This window comes from Arachis ipaensis, chromosome B08, assembly GCF_000816755.2.
Source record: "Arachis ipaensis cultivar K30076 chromosome B08, Araip1.1, whole genome shotgun sequence".
Lineage (NCBI taxonomy): Eukaryota > Viridiplantae > Streptophyta > Magnoliopsida > Fabales > Fabaceae > Arachis > Arachis ipaensis.
Genome location: NC_029792.2, coordinates 51,314,184 through 51,334,464, shown reverse-complemented (window position 1 = coordinate 51,334,464; position 20,281 = coordinate 51,314,184). Strand labels below are relative to the sequence as shown.

Here is a 20,281-nt window from a genome sequence, read left to right as displayed (position 1 = left end):
TTGCTTGAATTATATATATTGTGAATCATGTGTTTGAGCTAAGACCACAAGCATGTGAGTTTTGAGCCTAAAGTGTGTGGTTACATCGTATAACCACTTATTTTCATTCTTGTGTGCATTATTCTCTTTCTATGATTGTAATCTTTGATTTGTTTGATTCTATATGTCCATTATTTTGTGTATACACTACAAAAAAAGGCCTATCAGCTAGTGAAAAGGGTGACCATAGATCTATGGTCACAGTTTTGGTCCAATGGTTACGGTTTTTTACCGTGGCCTATTCTGCCGTGGCCATAGGTCTATGGTCACGGTTTTTTTACCTATGGTCACGGTTTCTATGGTCACGGTTACAATTTTCGAATTCTGACACTTTAGGCCACGGTTTTTAACCGTGACCATAGGGCAATCTATGGTCACGCATAAAAACCGTGACCATAGCCATATCAATGGTCACGGTTTTAGCCGTGACCATAGCCTCTATGGTCACCCTTCCTTAAAACCGTGACCATAGCCTTATCTATGGTCACGGTTTTGGCCGTGACCATAGAGCCTATAGTCACCCCTCCTTAAAACTGTGACCATAGCCATATCTATGGTTACGGTTTTGGCCGTGACCATAGCCTCTATGGTCACCCCTCCTTAAAACCATGACCATAGCCTCTTTGATCACCCCTCCTCAAAACCGTGACCATAGACTTATCTATGGTCACGGTTTTGGCCGTGACCATAGAGCCTATGGTCACCCCTCCTTAAAACCATGACCATAGCCTCTATGGTCACCCCTCCTCAAAACCGTGACCATAGCCATATAGCCTCTATGGTTACCCGTCCTTAAAACCGTGATTATAGCCTTATCTATGGTCACGGTTTTGGCCCTGACCATAGCCTGTTTTGTTTTATGAGCTTTATTTTTTTTTTAAAAGCATAATCACATATCAAAATAATGATAATCACAAAATAAATCTAAGAACAAGAAATGTAAATCATAAAAGATTTCATTATAAACTAGATATGTTTAATTTTTAGTCTAAACAACAGAAATCAAAATAGAGTGTAATGTGTCCAATTACATGTAATACCGAGTAAAGTCTCTTTTCAAAAAGTACAGAACACATCAAAAAATTACATTTAGATAACTAAAGTGTAAGACCCATCCCATGTCATATTTGTATGGAACATATTTTCTTCACATCATGTCTTCCTGCTAGCAAAAAAAATAAACATGTTAAAATAGAGCAAAAATACTTTTGATAATGCAGTACATATGCAGCAAAGTTTAATAAGTCAATTAACTTTAAAATTTCAACCACTAAATAGCAAGGAGTATTTGCTAGGGTTTTGATGAGCCACATAAAAAGAAAATCTTTGCCAAAACTTATACATACATGTCCCTCTTTATGTAAACAACAAAGTCCAATTGATATAGACCTACCTATAACACAAGTGGCAAACCTAAATAATAATTGTTGAAAAAAAAATTCTAAATTCTATGTGGTACCAAACTTGTTAGCCTTCAACTTGTTAAAAAAAATGCTTATTTGCTTCACTGTATGCCATCATTTAAGGGTTAAATGTTGCATGCACTTAGTGAAAGTATCTTAAGTTTTTTTCCTTGTGAGTGGTGAGGGACCAATAAAAAAGAATTAAGTTAATAAAGATGAGCACAAGATATAAAAAGTAAAACAACTAAAGTTTAGAACAAAAAATATAATGGTTTAGCCAATCAGCTTAGTAAGTACCAAAACCATACTATTAATTTAACTACTTATTTTGAACAGAACTTACTTCGAAATCCTTTAATACATGGTTCGATCCAAGTGAAGGAGAAATGCTTCACCGCGCATTATTTGGTACACTATTCGCATCAGGCGGAGATTGTTGAGTGGCTTCTATCATTACTTGCACTTGTTCTGCACTCATACCAGGATTGACTTGTTGCAACAACGTTTTAATCAAGTTTGTTAAACCATCCAACTTGGAAGTTAAGTTATTTTTATTTTTCTCCATAGTTGAAACCACTTCAGTATGTTGTTGTTGCATTTGTCAGATTTGCTTATCCTTTTTAAGATAGGATTTTGTGACTGATCGACCACAGAAACAAACTCTACCATGTCTTTCCTTTCCGAAAACTGTTTGAACTGCCTCATCATCACTGTATCCTGCTTGTTTCAAATTTTGAATATGATACTATTACACACAAATAGGACTAAAATAAGTTCATGCACCTAAATGCTTCAAAATAAAAAAATAGCTAACACATTTCTGGTTTGGTGTACTTTTCTAAGAAATTGGATAACTCACAATCGTCTCTTGTGTTCCCGAATGAGTCTCTCCTTTTTTGTTTGTACGAGTTACAACAAACATCTCAGCTTGTGATGGATCTTTGTTGTCCTCCTTCTTTGCACGCTACAGAGAAACCACCAACATGTGACTAACTTAAACACTCTTGATAACATGAAAGATGCAAAAATACTTAAATTCAAAGCACAAAAAAATACCAATTCAGCGCGTACTAACTCAAAACTAACTGGACCTATTCGATGATTCCATTTTTGCTTGGATCTATTTTCACGATTTATGTCAGAAATAACCTACATTTTGTTGCAATGTAAAAATACATAGAGTTAGTTAAATAAATGAAACCATCATTAAAGCCAAGAAAGTTGTGAAAATAACTTACTTTGCTGATATCAAGCCTCCAAAATTGAACTAATTTTTGAAAATGCAGTTCAGGTACAGTCATTGGACAATTTTTCATCATCTCTTTGAATAAGCTGTGCGGTGTATAGTGACATTTTTTATGCATTTTTTAAATTGCTTCCATGACTCTCCAATGGTATCTATCACCCAAGGCTCAGCATCACTAGGAATGTTATATTTAGACTACGAAGAAACAATGAATTATGTTATTTTACCATACATGCTAAGCCTATTTGTAAACAATTTAAAAAGGAGAATGATCTACTCACCTTTGCATAATCCAACATTGAAGTTTTAGTCTCACTGGACACAGCTTGCCAATTAGTATATAATAAGGTAACCAAATTAGAGTTTCTTGCAAGTGTGTCCAAGAACCGACTAAATAATTGAACTTGTGTTTTTGTTGGGCCTATGGGTTTGCCATTGTACCATGTTAACTCTATTTGTGTCTCCATGGCATGAATATGCTTGAGTTGGGTGGGACCACGAGCTTTTTTCTTTTTGGTACCTATTTCTAATGTCATTACTAGAGAATATTAACAAGAATACTAACCTAATGAATAAAACAGTAGACTAAATAAAAGAATTAGGTTGGTGTCTTTCACTATTTGCTATTGAAATTAAGGTCTTCGCAGCAACCTTATGAACTTTATTTGGAAGCGCAAAGTCATCTTTGTTGCCATCCGTAGCAAGAGTCAGATTATATCGAGACTCTCCACAGATATGACAAACTGAGTCATTTATGTACTCATTCCGATACAGCATGCAGTCATTAGGACATGCATCAATCTTTTCATAGTCAAGACCCAAGTCTTTAACCATATTCTTAGCTTGATTAAAAGAAGTGGGAATATTCAAATCAGGTATAGCTTCTTTTAATAACTCCAAGAGGGAGGTAAAAGATGTGTTACTCCAGCCATGTAGACACTTCAAGTGGTAGAGACTAATGATAAGAAAATCCAGTAGTACAATTCAGACATAATTCTAGACCTGCTTCATCTACCAACTTATAAAATTGCTTCGCATCTTCATTCAACCCGTTGTTTCCCTCTTCAAGATTTGCCATATCTCCGAATGCATGACGCAGCAACCCATCAATGTCATCAAAGCCGCCTCGATCATCCATGTCACGTCCCACCACTGTTGAGATTATTGGTTCCCCATGATTGATCTATCTTTTATAACCTTCGACAAAACCGTAGCAAATAAGATGCTCATATACAGAATCCCGTTCATGCCAATAAGTGTTTCCACACTTTGTACACGGACACTGGATTTCTCTTCCAACCGGTTGTCCAATTGAGAAGGCAAACTCTAAAAAATTATTAACACCATCTATATACTTGTTATCAAATATTGGTGAATCCATCCAATCTTTTGATAGAATACGATTAAACCTAACAATGTAAATACCTGAACTTACTAAACATGATCTAGTAGGTCAATTATAGTGACAATCTAGCTAGCATATACACATTTACTACCTAAATAAATGGAAGATCAAATTACTTTACATGACAAGTATCATACAAACTTACTGCTTAGTTCCTTCATTTTGAGATGCCATATGAAGTTGTTATACACAGTGCCACAGCAACTAGTCAACTCCTTTTATCTTTACCAGTCTAAAAAAATTATACTGTATACAAAATAAAACAAAAAATTCAAGAGAAGCTAAAGAACATTCAACAACATTGTGATCCATCAAGGTTAAATACATCAACCTAAAATAAAAAAAATGAAGTCAAAACTGCTTGAAGAGGAAGTAATGAATAAGAATTTAAATATGAAAACCAAAGCCAATTTTAAAAAATTACAACAACCAATTTTAAAAATCTTAAAAAAGTAATGGCTTTGTTTTATAATTAATTATGATCCCACCCCCTGGATTTTTACTTAAATGTTTAGTTAGGCCCTATATATGCGAAGTTAGTTCTTATTTTTATTTATCAAAATTTTCAAACATTCCACATTTAATTACAAAAGGAATCAATAAATGTTATAAATGTCAAAAGGAATCTATAATTTAACAGAAACAGCTAAACAAGTAAACATAGCCCTCGTGGCACTCGGCAGTTTCTAAATGGGAAGAAAATGATACATAGTTTGGTCATTATCAAATTATTATCAAAATCCATGCAGCCACAATTTGGTCTCCAACCAGCCCTCTAATTAAAAGAATGATAAAGAAGTCAAAAATAAAATGAATAAAAAAAGTAAAAAACTAACTTGAAAGACAAAACTCAAAAGAGATAAAAAAAAAAAGGACACCATCTTTACCCGATGAATTTGATGACTTTGCCGTCTTCGTCCTTGATGGGTGAAATTGTAAGTAGGTTTCAGAAGGGCGTCCCATCCTTCTTGTAATTCATCAACCTTCCACAGTAACTCTTCCCAGCTTCGAATGCTTCCCTTATCCAAAGCCAAAGCAACAACCAAACTTCTCTATCACAACAACCAAATTTTTCTATCACAATACCAAATTCAGATCTCTATTAGAAAATCATTTTAAGCCATTTAACTTACTTGGAAACTGATCATTTTGTACAAAATCTAAGAAAAAAATAGCTAAGCTAATAGTCCTATTCCAAAGACAACTATGTATATTTTCTCTACACCTGTATTTGAAACCACATAATTGAAAAATAAAATTCATATTGACACATGGATTAGAGAAAAAGGTTTTGTAATTAATTTCATATAATCTATGAACTAACATTCTACGGTAAAAAGTAAGTAAAATTGAACAGCATGAATATGACAAAGAATTTATTACTATATACCCTTTGTTTTTGTTGAGTCTTGAAAACTCAAGGCATGAATGTAAAACTTGACAATGATCTAGTTATACCTTTTATGATGTTTGAACTGATATTAGGGGCCAAAACCTCACAGTGTCCAGCTTTGTTTCTCAATCTCTCTGTCCCTTTCATTCACCAATCTGCACATGGTGCTGTAATGTGGAACTGAGATAACTGTTTTCAACAAAGACAAAGGACTAAGTGTAAAAACTGAAAAGTCAAAACCAAAATGGATCATCTAATCAGCATATCCAATTAGTGGCTCTCAAATAAGTACTACCAATAATGTCATGGCCAAACACCTTTCCATAACTAACTAACTAACTAACCTTGAGATACGAGACATCGAGAACTTTCAAATAGAAGCACTTCTTGCAAAGAAGGTCAACGCCAAGATCAGAAATCTCAAAGCACCACTTCAAGTTGAGGCACTCTAATCTGCTGCAACCAACAGCAATCCTGGCCAACCCAATATCAGTGACACCCAAGAACAAACAATTGAAAAAACTTAGCTAATTGCAAAAACTAAACTAATTAAATTGAAAAGAAAAGAAAAGCAAGAAAACAAACTTACTTGGAATACTGATAAACCGCTATTTTACGGTTTATTTTGTACTGAATTGAGCAGGTTTTATCAATTATTCTCACACTTATGCATATAAATTGTGTATTTTACATTTTCCTTCCTAATTCTGTGATATAGTTGAAAACATGTTTCCTGGGCCTTTAAACTATCAATTTTAATTACCCTTTATTACCATTCGATGTTGTAATCTGTGTGTTAAGTGTTTTCAGGCTTTATAGGGCAGGAATGGCTTAGAGGATGGAAAGAAAACATGCAAAAGTGGAAGGAACGCAAGAAAATGAAGTTTTGAGAAGCTGGCAGCGATGCGTACGCGTGACTGACATGTATGCGTGACAAGGATTTTTCTCAAGCCACGCGTACGCGTGACATGCGCCACGTGCAGAAATTGCGGAAAGCACAGGGGGCGATTTCTAGGCTTCTTTTGGCCTAGTTCCAAGTCTGAGAACACAGAATAGAGGCTGCAGAGTGGGGGAATCAATCATTCATTCATCGAGACAACATTCATTCACATAATTTTAGGTTTTAGATGTAGTTTTTTAGAGAGAGAGGCTCTCTCCTCTCTCTAGGTTTTAGGATTCTTAGTTTTAGTTCTTCTCAATTTCATATTTCTATCTTAGTTTAATTTAGTTTTCTCTTCTACTTTTATTTGTTCTAGTATTCTAGTTTATTTATTTCCCTTGTTGATTACTTTATGTTGCCAACTTAGTTTATGAATTCTTCATGTTAGATTTGATTTCCCTTTTTAATGCAATTTGAGGTATTTCATGATTATTACTTCTTTTCTCAATTGTTGTTATTGATTCCTTGCAATTGGTTGCTTAGGTCTTATTATCTCTTATTAATTTCTATGTTTTTATGTTATGCCTTCCAAGTGTTTGACAAAATGCTTGGTTAGATTATAGAGTAGATTTTTCTCCTCTTGGCCATGGTTGAGTAATTGGAGACGCTTGAGTTATCAAACTCCTTTGTTGATTGATAATTGAAAGTTGCTAGTTAATTTGAATTCCACTAACGCTAGTCTTTCCTTAGGAGTTGACTAGGACTTGAGGAATCAAATTGATTTATCCACTTGACTTACCTTCAGAGTTAGAGGTTGACTAAATGGGAGCAATGGACAATTGATGTCACAATTGAGGAAGATAATGAGGATATGACTTCTAATTCTCATACCTTGCCGAGAGCTTTATTAGCTATTAGTTTTATTCTTGTAATTTAATTTTCTTGTTCCTTATTCAAAATCCCAAAAAAGATAAAATCTCATAACCAATTATAAGTACACTTCCTTGCAATTCCTTGAGAGACGACCCGAGGTTTGAATACTTCGTTATTATTTTTACTGGGGTTTGTTACTTGTGAGAAACAATTTATTTGCAAGAAAGGATTATTTGTTGGTTTAGATCTATACTTGCAACGAGAATTCATTGAGGAATTCTAAACCGTCAAAAATCCGTTCGTCAAAATGGCGCCGTTGCCAGGGGATTACAAACGTGTGCCTTATTATTGGTTATTGTGAATATTGTGAATAATTTTGCCTTTTTGTTTCTTTGTTACTTGTTTTTAGTTTTAGGAGTTTAGTTTCATTATTCCTTATTAGCTGTTGTTTTTATTTTCTCTTACTACTATGAATTCTCATCCCTTTGGCTACGAGTTTGGTTCCAATTATTTTGTAGGAAATAGAAGCTATAATGAGAACATGCATCAAGGTTGGGACAATCAAAGATGGGAGGAGCCACAAGAATTTGATCAACCCTTTCGGCAATAACCTCCTCCAATGTGCCATGAGCAACAACCATTCTACGATACATCCCAAGACAATGGTTATGGTGGACCTTTTCGTGACAATCTACCTCCACCAATTTACTATGAGCAAGAGCCATTTCGAGGTGTGTACCAAGACAATAGATATGGTGGATCCCCTTGTAGTTACCAACAAGCCCCACCACATGCATATGAACCCCCTCCTCAACATAGCTTTGAACCACCATACTCACAAGCCCTCTACTACCAAACACCCTCATATGATCCTAACCCTTATCCACCATAGTAACCACCCTATGAACCATATGAGCCATACATAGAGCCACCCCAATTCCAACCCAATTACTCCCAAGAACCACCACCTCCATATACACCTTGTCTATATCCATCAATCCAAGAGCACTATAATTCCGCCTATGATATCCAAGCAGAACAAGAATCAAGGGATCATCTCAAGGAAACGCTGGATAAATTTCAAGCAACCCTTCATCAATTAGAGCAAGTGGGAAACCAGATACCACACGAAGCTCTTATGGCTAAAGAATCCAAACCTGAGAACAAGGGATTAAAGTGTGTTGTTCAACAAGTGAAAAAGATGGAGAGTGTTGAACAGCCACAACCCTATTATGATGAACCACCCTCATATCATGAACCCTTCCTCCCAATCAATGAACCCATATCCACCCCAATCTTCAATGCATGACACTCTTGGTGTTCTTCTTCAAGGGCAAAGAGAGATGCAAAGGGAGGTACTAGAATTCACGGCTGCCTTGACCGAGGTAGTAAATCAATTAGCTCCCCAATATTTGGACACTCAAGGAACTCCCATGGCTTCATGTGGAGAATCTAAAGAAGAGCGTAGCATGAAGGAGACACTAGAAACTCTGGGGGACAATGAGGAACATGACTTTGTATTGGAACAAGTGATTGAAGCCGTAATAGTTGAAGAGAAAGAAGTGGTTGAAGACTTAGAAGACGCTGAACCTCCATGGGAATTTAGAGTTGTAGAGTATTCCTCTAAGAAGATTAAAACTGATGCCAAGGAGGCTAGTGCACAACCTCCATGGCATGTTCCCTATGAAGAATTGGATGGGATAGATCAAGAAGCAAGTTCCTTTGTTGATGATGATCACGAATCAAGCCAACCTTCCCCGATGAAATTGAAAGTAACATCGAGGTAGATTTCTCTCAACCTCATGTTAAGATGTAAGTGATGAAGAAGAGGTTGATGAAATTGGGGAGGAAGAGCTTGAAGGTGAAGAATCTTCTCAAAAAGTGGAAGTCCTTTGGAAAGAGGGGACGGGAGTTGAATATGCTTTGTCAAGATCGTTGAAGACTTCTCTACCTAGGTTGCCATCTAGTCCTTCACTTGAGTGGATAAAACTTATCTCTATTCGCTTTACTGTCCCACTTGAGTATGGTATTCTTGAAACGGATGGTCAACTTAGGAGACTTTGTGGAATTAAGCGTAAAAGAAGGATGTTTAGTGGTTGGAGTTGTAAATCAAGGCTCATCAAAGTTGATACTTCAAAAGCTAGAAGCAAGGGTGGGACTAGTGAACATTTGGTTGGATCTAAGAGAAGAGTTTGGTATTCCATTGAGAATTCGGATTGCTTGCCACCCGGTTGGAGCGATGATGAGCAACTTACAGATGGGTGTAGATACAAGATTTGGGATCCGGGCATACAAGAGGATCAACTTTAGAAGCTCAAAGCTTGTGGAGAACTTCATCAAGGCTTGGTGAATTTATTTAGAGATGTTGAAGCTTATTGGAAGTCCAAGCGTTGGTGGCAGTTTCAAGATGAGTTCAAGCACAAGCCACCATGACAAGGAGCTCACCAAATGTCCAACTTAAGGACTTTAACTAAAAGTGCTAGGTGGGAGACAACCCACCATGGTATGATCTTCCTTTTTATTAGTTTTATTTTCTTTTTGTCAGTGTTAAATTCCAATTCTGCATGTTTACCATTATTTTGCTCCATATTTCATAGGTTAAAAAAAAAAAAGGCAACCCACGCGTGCGCGTAGGCCATGCATGCGCGTAGGCCACGCGTGGGCATCGATACCAATTTGGCTCTCTCATCCAATGAATAGAGAGTTGTGATTGAATCGTGTGCCTGGCGTGCTAGAGGCACAATTCGAGCCACGCATACGCGTTAATTTCATTTCTAGCACACCATGCGTGGGCAAGCGCGATGCGCACACGTCATATGTAAATGCTGTCCCATTCAACTTGAACAGAGAGTTGCGCAAAAATGACGCTGCAATTGTGCGTTTAGCACAATTTCAACCGACGCGTACGCGTGCTTCACGTGTACGCGTCATCTTCATTTATCTCCATTCACGCGTTCGCGTCTATGACGCTTACGCGTCGATGCATTTTTGTCTTGGCCACGCTAAAGCGTGATCCACGCGTACACGTGGATTTGAATTCATTAACCCCTGATGTGAGAACCCTAACCCATTCGCGTGCCCTATCCCTTCTCCCTCAACGTTCCATTTTCTCTCATTTCCCTCCAAACCTCCTTCAACACCATCATCAACCTCTGCTTCTCACCACCACCGTCCTTCGTCCGACGACCCCACGCCGCCGCCGACCACCCCTTCCTCTCCTTCCTTTCTTCTTCTCCTTCCTTTCTTCTTCTCCTTCTTCTCTATATCCCCTTTTCTCCCTCTTTCCTCCCATCGCTACAACCAGAGTAGAAGCTGCGCTTCCCTGCTCTGTGTTTCGCTGCTCTGTGACCACCTTCCCAGTGCCACTTTTGGGTTGGCCGTGTCAGTTACTTCCTCTTCCAGTTCTGTTTCTGCTTGCCCCAGGTTCCCCTGTTTTCCCTTGTATTTCTTTTCTTGCTTTATCACTTTGTTTAGGTAATTTTGTTAGCTTTATTTAATTTTTGCTTAGTTTAGTTAGATTAGAAATGCATGTTCTTAGTTGATTTTAGGTGGTTAGGTAGCTAGGATGTGGTTAGTGGATTTAGGTTTGATAATTGCTCTGTTGTTGCTACCTGGGAATGGTTAATTCTTCTTTGTTTGTGCTGATAATTTGGCCCTGTGCTTAATTGATTTATTGATGCTACTGGCTGCTTTTTGGAATACAGAAATTCTGAATTGTGTTTGCAGTGATGATGATGTTGGTATTCTGTAATGCTTGCCATGCTGCTGTTATTGCTAATTTTGGTTGCTACTGTTGTTTGATGCTTTCCTACTTCATACTGTAAATTCATATGAGTTTGACATTGCTAGCTTCTTGAATAATTCATGTTACCACTTCTCTGGACTTCAAATTGAATTATCAATTGCTCTATTTCAATTTCCATTTTGTTATTTCCTTAAGATTAAGGGCTGGTGAAATGTTCTTTTAATTCTGCACTTAAGTATCTGAACTCAGCCTTGCCTGCTTGTGATTAACTTAGTGTTTTGCTGCTATTTTGATTTGTAATGCTCAATGCATATGAAGTTCGTGTATAACTCTCGTTTAAATCTGTCCTTAGTTATATGGATTGAAAATTCTGCTCATGTTTGAAAATACACCCTTTGCTTATCTGACATTATAGTTGCTGGTTTTGCATGAATCTTTCTGAGATTCATATGAGTTGCTGATTCTGTTTGAAATCGGATTTTGAATTGTTGATTTGCTACTGTTTATTTACTCCGGGAATGCTCGCATTGCTATCGGAATGCTGCCCAATTTTTCTAAAAACTGTTTTACTAAACTTCCACTCATGTATTGACTTTAGTACTTTTGAATTGTGATTTATTTGGATTAAACCAAAGCCTATTCATGGGGTGATTGACAAACCCCAATTTGACGGTTTGTTTTGCCTTGAATTTAGAACATTTTGATAACCTTTTGTCACATTTAGCCTAAGAATTAGCATGGTTTTGTTATCTCTTCCATGATTGTGCTTAAGTGTAAAAACATGCTTTTTAAGCCTTGTCTTGGTGAATTCTAGTTTCTGTTTAATTCCATACGATGCCTTGATGTGTTTGCTAGTAACCTCAGGTTGAAACTAGGCATGGATCAAAGGAAGCAAGGAAGGAAGCAAGGAAGGAAGCATACAAGTGGAGAGAAGCATAAAAAAGTCAAAGAAGCAAAGTCAGCCATGCACGCGCACGCGCACAAGGCGCTCGCGCGCACATTGCAGAATCGACCAGGGACGCGCACGCGTACCATGCGCGCACGCGCCGATGATGGCACATGACCTCATTAATGCAACACGTGCCTGGCGATTTTGAGAGGTTTTCTGAACCCATTTTGGCGCCAAATTGCCAAGGGAAAGGAATAAAAGGATGAAGGATTAAGGGAGGATGGGGATTCATCACTTAGGATCATTGATCACTTTAGATGTTAGTTACAATTAGTTTAGTTTTAGCTTTGTAGTTAGTTTCTAGAGAGAGAAGCTCTCACTTCTCTCTAGAATTAGGATTAGGTTTAGTTCAATAATCTTAGATCTAGGTTTTAATCTTTGCTTTCTTCTACTTCTACCTTTCAATTCTTTGTTGTTACATTGCAATTTCCTTTATGTTGTTCTTATGTTTTGTTGTAGATCTACTTTTTCTCCTTCTATTTTCTTTCAATTCAATTAGAGGTAATTCATAATAATTGTGTTTCTTTTGATTGTTGTTGTTAATTCATTGCCATAATTGTTGTTAGATTCTATTTTTGTTATCAATTTACTTTGCTTTTCTTTTATGCCTTCCAAGTGTTTGATGAAATGCTTGGTTGGATTTTAGTATAGATTTTGTTCCTCTTGGCTATGGTAGAGTAATTAGTGACGCTTGAGTTATCTAATGTCTTTGATGATTGATAATTAGAAGTTGCTAATTGATTTAGATACCACTAAAGCTAGTCTTTCCCTTGGGAGTTGGCTAGGACTTGTGGAATCAAGTTGATTTATCCACTTGACTTTCCTCCATCATTAGAGGTTAACTAAGTGGTAGCAATGGACAATTGTGGTCACAATCGAGGAGGATAACTAGGATAGGACTTCTAATTCTCACAACCTTGCCAAGTGCTTTTTAGTTGTTAGTTTATTTTCATTGTCATTTACATTTCATGTCTCTTATCCCAAAACCCCAAAATACAATCCATAACCAATAACAAGACACTTTATTGTAATTCCTAGGGAGAACGACCCGAGGTTTGAATACTTCGGTTTATAAATTTTAGGGGTTTGTTTTAGTGACAAACAACTTTTTGTATGAAAGGATTAGTGATTGGTTTAGAAACTATACTTGCAACGAGATTTCATTTGTGAAATTCTAAACCGTCAAAAATCCAATCGTCAAAATGGCGCCGTTGCCGGGGATTTGCAATGGTGTTATGTTATTGGTTATTGTACATATGTGAATAGTGTAAATAGTTTGTCTTTTGCTTGTTTACTAGATTTTGCTAGTTTTATTTTGTTTTTCCATAATGAATTCTCACTTTGGCTATGAGTTTGGCTTTAATTGTGTTGTAGGGAATGTGAACTTCAATGCTAACATGTACCAAGGATGGAACACTCCAAGATGGGAGGAGCCTCAAGGAATTGATCACTCCTATTGGCATCAACCTCCGGACACTTCTAGGTATAATTTCCATCCTAATGCATGCCAATTTAATGGCTATGGTGGCTCCTTTTATACAAAGGGACACCTTAGAGTTTGTGACTAACTTGACCAAGGTAGTGCATACTTTAGCCTACAAATGTTTGAACACTCAAGGTGCTTCCGTGGCCACATGTGAAGAATCCATTGAAGATCATAGCATGAAGGAGAGATTGGAAAACCCGGTGGAAAATAAGGGAGGCTATTTTGTGTTAGAACAATTGGAGGAGCCTATGATCATTGAAGAAAGGGAAGAAGTGGTTGAAGATTTCGGAGATGTTGAAAGTCCATGGGAATGTAGCATCATGGAGAACTCTCACTCAACTAACGGATGGGTGTGAAGACAAGATATGGGATCCCGGTTCGCTAAATGAAGACCAACTATGGGGACTCGTGTCTTGGGTAGAACTTTGCCCAAGTTTGATGAATATGGTTGGAAATTCTGTCAACCAATTGAGGAGCAAAGATCCTTGGAGATTCAGGGACGAGTACAAACATAAGCCACCATGACAATGAGCCCCTCAAAATGTCCAACTTAAGGACTTAAACTAAAAGTGCTAGGTGGGAGACACCCCACCATGGTAAACTCTTTCCATTCCCTTTTAAATTTTCCTAATAAGTGATTTGAGTTACCATTGTAGGTAGATGTTTCATACAAATTTGTTTGTACAATTTAATTGTTAGCTTAGACCACCAAAAAAAAAAAAAAACAAGAGAGAGATAGAGATGAAGAAATGGGCATGGACGCGCGCGCGCAACGTGCGCGTACGCGTCCTGACGCGCATGCACCATAAGCCACATTCCAGAGAGTTGGGCCTCTCCTGAGCCAGCGTTGTGCCTCCAGCCCAACTCATTCCACGCTGACGCGCGCTACGTGCGTACGCGCACATACAGCTATGGGGAACTACACGCGTACGCGCACTTGCCGCGTCCGCGTCGATTCGCTGATGCAACTTCTGGGCCAATATCCAGAGAGTTGCGCTAAATTTGGGCCAACTTTAAGCCCCCAGCTCAACTCACCTCGCGCGGACGCGCACAGGCCGCGTGCGCGCATATATGCCAGAAGCAGGAAAAGACGCGAGCGCACGCATCGCGCTTGCGCGTCCTACAATAAACTGTCAATGCACGCGGACGCGTACTTGCCGCGTGCGCGCAAATCTCGTAGCGCGACTTCCAGGCCATCCTCCAGAGAGTTAGGCCTGGGTTGGGCCAACTCTAAGCCCCTGGCCCAACTCCATGCACGCGTGCGCGCACGGTACGCGCACGCGTCCTTCCCTCTTTTTGCTCATCCCCGCTTAAGCACATTGTACGCGCACGCGTAGGGTCCACATTCTCTCCAAGGGCGCGGACGCGCAGGGTGCGCGCGCGCGCCGATTCAAAAACAGGGATAACCCTAGCTCGCGAAGCCACTGCGCAGTCGCGCAAACACCCCCTCCAATTTTCCAGTTCTTCTCCCCCATCCTTCACCTTCCTCCCCACACCTCCGGCGAGCGCTCCGTCACCCCCACCGCCGCCGTCACTGCTTGCGGTTAGGTAGCTAGGACTGGATAGAGGATTCTAGGCCTGTTAAGTGCTCCGTATGTGCTTACTTGCTGTTTGTCTGTTTGTATGCTGGTTTTGGACTGCTTTTTATGCACTTCTTGTTGCCTGAATGCTGTACCACTGCTGCTGTGCTTAATTGATGCTGCTTTCTTACTGTTTGTGCTATTCTGCTATCCGGGAACGTCCAATTTTCAGCCGGAATGCTGCCCGATTTTCAAGAGAATTAGTTTCACTTCGATTTTTTTTATTTTATTTTTAGTTTTGGGCAAATTTCCGTTTCCTTTTTGACTTCCCGGATTTGCACAATCATCGTGCACATGAACCGCAATTTCTCGTTCAATTGAGCCTAGATATCATCATATCACTAATCCACTTTTCTAACCCACTAATTTCTTTCACCATTTTACTTACACTAACTTTTCACCCTCTTTAACAATTCTTTCATGAATATGATGATATTAGTGCATTTTGCATATGAGGCGTTACCTTTAATGAGGATTACGGTTTTGGTTCAGTCACTTATGCTTACTTGTTCACTTTTACATATTCAGTGCAACATCTTGATTGCTCTTTGATAATGATATCCTGAACATGGCTTCTTTGTTACATGCTAAATGTTTTATATATTCTATCATATTCTTTTCAGGATGTCGGATAAAGGCAAAGCCGTAGCCACCACCTCCAAGAAGAGAAAACACTCTACCCCCTCCATTCCTTCCATCTACAAGAACTATGCTAGGAATCCTTTGCAGGACGAGGATAAAGAGAATCAGTAGTTGCCTTCCACCAATCCTGACAAATTCCCCAATCTCTACTGTGAGCTTCGGTTCTCCAGATATCGAACCACGAAGCTGAATATTGAGAAGAAGTTGCTCCTACCTAATGATGTGAGACGGCGCATTAATGGCCGGATCCTTGAGTTAGGTATTGATTTTGTTGACCAGGACTTGGGTGACATCAACATATCTTGGGTGAAGGAATTCTACTGCAATTTTTTCCGTCCGACCTTGGATTCAGTTCAGGTGCGGGGTAGAGAGATTCTGATCACCGAGACCGCCATTGGGGAGGCACTACATTGCCGGCACATTCCACATGACCAGTGTGCCCATCATCAGGCTGAGATGGCCATCCACACCATGACTTTTGATTATGAGGCGCTTCGGCGCGTGATTGGGATACCGGAGGCTTCTTGGGTTATGGATGCGGGTAACACCAAGCCAAAGGGGATGTTGTTCAATCATTTGACTAGGGAGGCCAAGACTTGGCAGATGATCTTTGCCCACTACGTCCTGCCTACCACCCACTTTTCTGAGGTCCCCATGGAGATGCTTCTGCTGATCGGGTGTGTTATGGAAGGGAAGGATGTCTCCTTCCCTAGACTTATCCGACAGTGCATGTGGCGGGCGCATATTCGTGGCCTACTTCCGTTTCCTACATTGGTCACGAGTATGGCAGCCCTGGCTGATGTCCCATGGTCGGATGATGATGTGCGACCACCACCCGCTGATGCCGATGACAGGGAGATTACTATCCCCTGGGGTGTTTGGGTGCATGAGAGGCCACCTGCTAGCCGCCGCTCTCGGGCTCGGGCTGCCATAGGGACACCTTCACCACCAGCCCCTGCAGCTGGCCCATCATCTTCTACAGCCGCAGCTCCTCCACCATCTACAGACCCTCCGGCAGCACCTGAGCCTACATATCTCCTGGTCCAGCGTCTCTTCCGGTTCCTAAAGCGAGAGCGACGCCATGTTAGACGCTGTTTGGATCAGATGGACCAGGCACTTATCTCTCTAGGCGCTGAGCTACCTCCGCTTCCTGATTCTCCGGCCTCCGATGAGCAGGATCATCGGGAGGAGGACGCGGAGGCACCAGCTCAGCAGGATGCCCCTGACACTACGGAGCCGGCACATATGGAGGCACCACCTCAGACTCAGGAGGAGCCTGTTCCTCAGCCTGTTCCTCAGCCGGTCCCACAGCCACAGACAGAGCCAGAGCCTATCGTTGCACCTCCCACCGATCCTCCGGTTTAGCATCACGGACGATGCTTGGTTTTAAGTGTGGGGAGGGCACCGGTAGCATTATTTGGGAACCGGTGAACTCTTTTTCGGCCTAGTTATTTCATTTTGCACATTTTTGTATATATTTTGATGCATTTCTAGTTTGCTTTGGATACTTTTATTGCTTATTTTGGATTTTAGATATTTTGATGCTTCTGGATATTTTTAGATATTTTGGATGATAGATTCCATATTTTAGTTTGATTTTTCTTTATACATTTTCGCATATCTCCTTTGTATATTCTCCTTTTAGTTGTGATTAGAAATCATGTTTTAAGTGGAACTTAGTCACCCCTTTTTGCATAAGAAATTGGTTTTGAGTGAAAAAAAGAAAAGGGTAAACTAAGAAAAATTTTTGAATTTTTCAATCACAACAATGCTTAGTCAAACATTGAGGTTTTTCAAGAAAGTTTAATTATAGGGCATTAACCCAATTGATTGGAAGAAAATTTTTGAAACTTGCTTGAAATTCATACCTTTTGAAGCATGTATTGAATTGAGAACACAAGCTTGTGAGACTTGAGCCTATTGATGTGGTTACATTTTATAACCACTTATTTTCCATTCTTGTGTGAAATTGTTCTCTTTCCATGATTGTGATCCTTAATTTGCTTGATCCTATATATCCGTTTATTTCTTGTGTTTGTGCATTTATATGATTGAGGCCATTCTTTCATTAGCCACTTACCCAAATAGCCAACCTTTTACTCTCCATTGCTAGCCAATTTTGAGCCTATGCTTAACCAACTTATTCTTATTTTAGCACATTACAAGCCTAAGGCAGAAAACCAATGAAAAGTCCTTGTTTGGATCTTTGATTAGCCTAGGCTAGTGAGAGTGTGTATTATTCAAGTTGGTGAGGCTTGGGAACATTGGACGGGATAAAAAGGGGCAATACACTTGTATGTTTAGGAATTGGGCACATACTCATGTATTAATCAAATATAGAGACCTTATGCATTGATGTTCTTGTATCTAGTTTGAAAGAAGAAAAAGAAAAAATATATATAAGAAAAAAAAATGAATGATGAAAAGAAAAGAAAAAAAAATGTATGTAGAAAAAAAAAAAAGAAAAGCAATAAAGGGGACAAAATGCCCCGAAGTGAAGTCAATAAAAAGGAATCAATGCATAAGTGTTGTGAAATGAAAAGAAACTGCATGAAGTATGTAAGAAAAAGTGAAGAATGGGTAGTTAGAATAGCTCGCATTTGTATAGGTCATTAATTAGGTTAGGTGGGAAAGTCTATGCTAATCAAAGACTCAAATCCTAGCCCACTTGACCATAAATGATCCTACCTTGACCCTAACCCCATTACAACCTAAATGAAAGACCTCATGATGAATGTATGCACGCATTGAATAAATGTTGATTGTTAGAAGAAAATCAAATCTTGGAAAGCATGATTAGAAGAGAATTGAGTGGATTAACCCTTAAGCACTTGAGTGAATAGAGCGGATACACATCCGGTGAGGGTTCAAAAGTTCAATTACATGCATTCACCAATATTATCTATATCCTTGCAGGTTTGAACTCCTTTTAACAATTCAATGCAATTGAGGTTTGGACTTGGTCCTTATTACTTAGCTCTTGTACTTACACATGCTCTCTTGGGAATCGATTTGTTTGAACTAAGCATTTCCAATTGCCTTAGATAGTTGCATTTAGATAGGACTCATATAGTTTAGTTGCATCCAATAAATGCCATACCCCTTAGTTCCTTCTTATTTTAGCATGAGGACATGCTAAGGCTTAAGTGTGGGGAAGTTGACAAACCCCAATTTGACGGTTTGGCACATGACCTCATTAATGCAACACGTGCCTGGCGATTTTGAGAGGGTTTCTGAACCCATTTTTGGCGCCAAATTGCTAAGGGAAAGGAATAAAAGGATGAAGGATTAAGGGGAAGGCATCATTATCATTTTAGGATTTTGGGATGACTTGAAACTAATCACTTTTTAGTGAGTTTTAGTTTTGAGAGTTAGTTTCTAGAGAGAGAAGCTCTCTCTTCTCTCTAGGATTAGGATTAGGTTTAGGTTAATCTCTCTTCTTAGATCTAGGTTTAACTCATGCTTTGATTCACTTTTCATTCACCAATTCCTAATCTTCTCCTCTTCCTCTTTCTAGTTGTGTGCTTTAATAATTGTAATTCTTCATTTTGTTTTGGATATATTGTTGTTCCTTTGTTTTCTTTCAATAATGCAATTTGAGGTAATTCATGATAATTGTGATTTCCTTGATTGTTGTTGTTAATTCTTTACATTCAATTGTAGTTAGAATTCATTCTTGTTGTGATTGACTATACTTTTCTTTTGTGCCTTCCAAGTGTTTGATGAAATGCTTGGTTGGATTTTAGTGTAGATTTTGATCTTCTTGGCCTAGGTAGAGTAATTAGTGACACTTGAGTTATCTAATTCCTTTGTTGATTGATAATTGGAGAGATTGCTAATTGGTTCGGAGTGCACTAAAGCTAGTCTTTCCTTGGAAGTTGGCTAGGACATGTGGCTCAAGTCAATTCATCCACTTGACTTTCCTTTAATTAGTAAGGGTTAACTAAGTGGTAGCAATGGACAATTGTGGTCACAATCGAGGAGGATAACTAGGATAGGACTTCTAATTCTCACAACCTTGCCAAGTGCTTTTTAGTTGTTAGTTTATTTTCATTGTCATTTACATTTCATGTCTCTTATCCCAAAACCCCAAAATACAATCCATAACCAATAACAAGACACTTTATTGTAATTCCTAGGGAGAACGACCCGAGGTTTGAATACTTCGGTTTATAAATTTTAGGGGTTTGTTTTAGTGACAAACAACTTTTTGTATGAAAGGATTAGTGATTGGTTTAGAAACTATACTTGCAACGAGATTTCATTTGTGAAATTCTAAACCGTCAAAAATCCAATCGTCAGTGATGGGTTAACATTTCCATTCCTTTTGGTTACCTTTCTATTTGAAATGCATTGTCGATGAATTTAATTCTTTTTGTGTTTCTTTCATTACATGTTTTATCATCAATGACTTGCATTGTATGCATGAATATGAGCTTGCTTGTTCTTACCCCTTTTGAACTTCTTTTAGTTAGGAACTACATTACCATGCCACTAATTCTAACCTACTTCTCTAACCTTTAACTAAATTGACTTTCTCACTTTTCTTTTTCGTTTTCACCCTTTTCAAACTAACTCTCTTAATTTCTTTCGAGGCATGATAATTGTTGTTTCTTAACAAACAAGCATTCTAAATTTCA

At 38.7% G+C, this 20,281-nt stretch overlaps 1 long non-coding RNA gene across 11 annotated transcripts; it reads right to left on the bottom strand.

Annotated features, from left to right (window-relative positions):
* On the bottom strand, positions 978 to 6,031 carry LOC107611833. 11 transcript variants are annotated; one of them, XR_002352444.1, is made up of 7 exons: positions 5,831 to 6,031; positions 5,594 to 5,675; positions 4,981 to 5,167; positions 4,239 to 4,339; positions 2,302 to 2,406; positions 1,786 to 2,187; positions 978 to 1,204 (listed from the first exon to the last, which is right to left on the bottom strand). It is a non-coding gene; the product is annotated as an uncharacterized LOC107611833 (long non-coding RNA). The 11 variants fall into 11 exon arrangements; XR_002352443.1 differs by having other exon boundaries at positions 978 to 1,201; positions 5,831 to 6,030; XR_002352445.1 differs by having other exon boundaries at positions 978 to 1,201; positions 1,786 to 2,159; positions 5,831 to 6,029.